Here is a 5,652-nt window from a genome sequence, read left to right on the forward strand (position 1 = left end):
GACGAAGGTTGATTTGACTATAAAACTGTATTTGTCTCCCCTTGCTCAGGAATAAGGTACATTTAGCTTTAGAAGGCATTGCCCAACATTACTCTAAAGTCGTTATACAAAGTCATACTCCCAACCACCGTGTAGAAAAGTCCTAGTTGTTCCACATCCTCACCAACACTTGCTGTTCTCTGATTTAGGTTTTAGCCATTCTGTGTGCCTGGTGCTCTCTCATTCTCGTTCGCTTTCACGTTACAGGTTAGTGGTACCGAACAGTTTGTCATCGAGCACTTTGACATCCTTTTTATGAGGTGTTCAAATCTTTTTAAAACTTAAGTTCTCTTAATTGGTTTGTGGAATTCTTTAAGTATTCTGGATGCAGACTCTTACTTGGATATATTTGCTGCAACTATTTTCTCTCAGTCTGTCATTTGACTTCTCACATAAAGGTTTTTTTCCTCCATCTTTGAGACATATTTATATAATATTGTGTAGGCTTGAGGTGTGCAAAGTGATAGCTTGATCCACTATCCACTACGATAGTAGGCTTAGTTAATACCCCCATCCCCTCACACAATTACTATTTCTTTTCTCTGGTGAGAACATTTAAAATCTCCTCTTTCAGCAACTTTCAAGTATATAATCAAGTATTGTTAACTACAATCGTCATGCTATATAGCTTCCCCAGAACTTGTACATCTTATAACCAGAAGTTTGGACCCTTTGTCTTCTTTGAGAAAATGTCTTTTCAGATCCTCGGCACACTTTTTCTTTTTTTCTTCTTACAGTCGCACCTGCGGCATCTGGAAGTTCCTGGGCTAGGGGTTCAGTTGGAGCTGCAGCTGCTGGCTGACGGCACAGCCATGGCAACGCTGGATCTGAACTGCATCCGCGACCTACACCACAGTTCACAGCAATGCCGGATCCTTAACCCACTGAGCGAGGCCAGGGATTGAATCCACATCCTCATGGATACTAGTCGGGTTCTTAACCTACTGAGCCACAACAGAACTCCCATCCTCACTCTTGAATGGTAGGTTAACTGTGGATAAAATTCTAGACTGGTAGTTGAAAGTATTTCTGGACTTCTACTAATAAGACTAGTTGTTGATTTTCTGGGTATTCATGTCTTTCTAATGTCACTTTCTCCCTAGTTGCCTTTAAGACTTTCTCTTTGCCTTTGATCCTTCTCTTCCATCTATGATGGACTTTGTAATTTTATCTTCTATCTCTTAAGAGTCTTCCATTTTTTCCATGCTTTTAGTTCTTCTAGATCATCCTGGATAATTTCCTCAGTTATATATTCGTTTTCTTCTCTAATCTGTGTATGTGTGTGTGTGTATATATATATATACACACACACACATACATATATATATATAATTTTTTTTTTGGTCTTTTTGCCTTTTCTAGGGCCGCTCCTGTGACATATGGAGGTTCCCAGGCTAGGGGTCGAATCAGAGCTGTAACCACCGGCCTACACCACAGCCACAGCCACACGGGATCCGAGCCACGTCTGCAACCTACACCACAGCTCACGGCAACACCGGATCCTTAACCCACTGAGCAAGGCCAGGGATAGAACCCGCAACCTCATGGTTCCCAGTTGGATTCGTTAACCACTGAGTCACGACAGGAACTCCATGTATACTTTTAATATTCAAGTTTTTTTAAACCTTCTGTTCCTTTATAGTGGCCTCTTCTTTCACTCTCTTATCCTCTATAATAATCCTCAACTATTTTTATCCTTCCTTTCAGCTAATATCTACATTTTGTGAGTGCTACTCCTCTTGTATGCTGTGTACACGGTCACTGATGGTAGATTAAACTTCCCTTCAGTGAGGGTTTTCAAATAACTTTATTTTGGAATAATCTTAGATTTATGACAAAGTTGCGAAGATTTCCTGTCAGTCCTTTGCCTTAAGTCTTGTGCATTTGTCCAAACTAACAAACCAACAGCAAATACACTGCTATTAATGAAACCAGACTTTATTCAGGTTTTACCAGTTTTTCCTCCAATTGTTTTTTTTTTTTCCCTGTTCCAGGAGCCAATACAGGCTGCTGCATTACATGTAGAGAGTGGATTGGTTTTTCTGTGGTAGTACCATGCAATCTGGCTTATAGAATAGTCCTCCAGAGGAATTTTGCATTTGTTTAGATGGGAACTGCAGGAGTTTTGCTGATCCAGAACCAGATTTTATATCAGCTTCTTAGCTCGAGGAATTCCTCAAACATAGACAACATGGGTAGTATAAATTTAGATCCCATACTTGAACATCTTATTTCTGTCGGGTGTTCCCTCCTCCCCCTTTCACTGAATTTATGCAGCGTCAAAAGATACAGATCTTCCAGTGTGAGCTCAAGAATATGTCTCTTGACTTCTTGTAGGGGCTTAAACCCAAGGCAGTATGCGAGGTCCAGTAGCCTCCCGCACTGCCTGTCCCAGGTCATTGATGGAATATAATTCATGAGCCTAGTGTTTTAGCTTTAAATTTCTGTTCTTTTGGAAATTCATCTCCCTCTTTTTTGGGGTGAGGGGGGGGCACTGCACCCATGGCATATGGAAGTTCCCGGGCCAGGGATCAAACCCAAGCAGAAGTGATGATGCTGAATCCTTAACCAGTAGGCCACTAAAGAACTCCCTTTCTGTCTTAGACATTTAATTCTTAAATATTTGTATCCAGTAGCTCAAGTTCTGCCTAGCATGTGTGGCTTTTCAAGTTGCCATGTAGTAGGGACCCGTATTCTATGATTTGCAATGCATTACATATAGCTTTCTTATTCTCTGTTTCATGTGCAAGTAATCTTACTCATAACTGGTTAGGATCTTTTAATAGTATTCTTGAGGGCAAGGCCCATGTCAGTGCTGCTTTTATATCCCTAGGAACTGGCATAAACTGAGAATGTTTTCAGTTCCCATGTGAATAATGAACAAAGTCTTTAAACTCTGTGCCAGAAGCTTAACTGGTCCTGTGTATGTGTGTGTGTATACATGCACACACACCCTTAGTTGCTCAAATCTTGTTTTACCTCTAGAGTTCTGTGGCATTCTATTTTTGCCTTACATCTTGTTTTCCAGTTAATGTATCACAGTTTTAATCTAATGGATCGGTAGTTTCTCCCACTGTCCTCAAAATGACTACATATCTCACAGAGTAGTGGTATAATCCACCCCGTATTCTCGCTTACACTTATAGACAGCATCTCCAGGTTTATGTTTCCTGGAGGAGGAGAAGTGGTAGCCTCTGTCTCCTAATGGAACCTCCAACAAAACTTGTACAAATAGGCAAACACTAAAAGGATCCAAGAATAAACTCCTCCCAGCCCTAGTAGCTCTCTGCAATCAACAGTCCTGGGTAATGTATGCACAGAAAGGTCTGCTGTAGAAAGCAGCCAGAGCTGGGAGGAGTTCGTTTATCTGTTCTTGGATCCTTTTGACCTATTGTGTGATGTTTCCATGGGGTCATAATTCAAAGACTAATTGAATCAATAATAAAATTGTTTTAATTAAAAAAATAAAGAGGGGGCTTCTCAGGGGAAAAAAAAAGATTCATTGAAGGCTACCAGATTTAGACCATGGGACACCTGAAGCAGTCTATCTGCAAGCAGTGTTCATTTCTATGTATATAGCAGCTAGTGCAAGCTCCTAATTTTCCTACCAGAATAATTCAGGTTGGTACAGTTGATTGTGAAAAGGTCAATATCAAATCTCCTATGAATATAGCTATATTAGCTATCTATTTCTTTATAACAAATTGCTCCATCACTTACAAGGTTAAAATAATAAACATGAGCACAGTGTCTGTGGATCAGGGATCAAGATGTGATTTAACTAGGTGTCTCTGGCTCTCAAGGTCTCTTATCAAGTTGCAGTTGAGCAACTGGTTGGGGCTCTGATCTCCTGCGAAGCTCCCTGGGGGAGGGAAAGCAGCTTCTGGGCTCATTCAGGTGGTTGTTGACAGGCTGGTCCCTCGCCATGAAGGCCTCTCCGCGTTGTTGCCCTGTACCTCCAGGCAGGGGTGGGGTTAGCAGCTGACTAGTCCCAAAATGAGAGATTTAAGAGAAAGAAAGAATGTTCAAGACAGAAGCCACTTTTTAATAACCTAACCTCAGAAGTGACATGCCATCACTTCTATAATATTCGGTTTCTTAGACGTCCGTGCATTAAGTCTCGTCCATGCAGAAGGGGTAGGGATACCAGGAGGCTGGGATCACTGGGGGCCATCCTGGAGGCTGCCGGCCACAACTCTACTTGATGTGCTTCCTTTGGGACTTAATGAATGACTCACAAGATGAGCTCAACAGAGAATAAGCAACTAAACTAAGGAAAACTGTTTTACAAGTAAGTTTATACTCTGCGCTCACCAATTTTGGTGTTTTCCATTTTGTTCATGACTAGCCAAGGCTTTTTGTTTTTATTTGCACCTCCTCCTCAGGCATTTCTCTTTGGAGTGAGAATTCTTGATAGTCACCAAAATCTAATGCTGCAAGTTTTCAAACATATCAGAGTTATTTTTTCATTATCTTGGAAGATTTTCTAAATTCTGTGTCCCCTCGATTCAAAAATTCTAATAATCATCTCATTTCTGTACACACCACACACCTCTTGGCAGAAAAACCCTGAAGAGAAATCATGTAAAGTAAGTTGTTTTCTGATCCCCCCTCCTTCTTCCATTCTTTACTTCACAAGGATTCTTTCCTTTAAATGGTGGTTGGTGCAGTTGAATGGAACAGTAGAGTTGATTTCTTTTGTTATTTGTCATAAGGGATCAAAAAGATTACATTTTTAAGAGGACCCAGATAAAGTGATAAATGCATATGTCCAAAAGTACTCTCCAGCATAGTAAATGTGTAGAAATCCTAACTGATTGAAGGAATGTGTGATAGTCTGGCTGTGCAGGCTCATGTGCAGGGGAGTAGGGCATGTTGGGGAGGTTAAGGGGAAGCATAGGGAAGATTTTTCTTCTTTTAAATACTGGATTTATATAAGAGCTCAAGCCTGGGTCATCTACATGGTCGCCTCCGGGCAATTTTATCCATCCCTGTTGCTTCAATTACCATGTACATGGCAGAGACTTCTGTCCTCCGATAGCCAGCTCACACCTGTATTTGGAGCTACACATCTATACAATTCAGTTGCCAACAATGACAGGGCTGAAAAGGGTAGAAACCCAGGGTGGTGGCAGTGGTGAGGTCGACTTGGACAATAAATCAAGGGCGAAAGTTCCGGTCAGTCTGGTTTGGATTAAAAGAAACAGGAATTTTTGGTGGACTTCAACTATGCATATTTATTCAACACCTATGTGCCAAGCCCGGTTCTGAAGGTAGGGCTATACTTGTGATAGGACACAGGCCCTCATGGAATTCATGTTCTTAATGGAAGCAGGCAGATGATAAATGTATGAATGAATAAAATGCTTTACAAAGAAAAAGCTAGTGATTTGGTGGTGTTAACTTTAAACAGTCCAACTTTTACTAAATGTTTGAATTTGTTTCTGAGCCTGGGCAGTCAGGCTCTGACACCACCTCACCTGAGTTAATTTAAAGGTGAGCTGACTATTCACAACAGCCAAGACCTGGAAACAACCCAAATGTCCATCAACATATGAATGGATTGAGATGTGGTACATATATACAATGGAATACTACTCAGCCAAAAGAGGA

This window comes from Sus scrofa, chromosome X (genome assembly GCF_000003025.6).
Source record: "Sus scrofa isolate TJ Tabasco breed Duroc chromosome X, Sscrofa11.1, whole genome shotgun sequence".
Lineage (NCBI taxonomy): Eukaryota > Metazoa > Chordata > Mammalia > Artiodactyla > Suidae > Sus > Sus scrofa.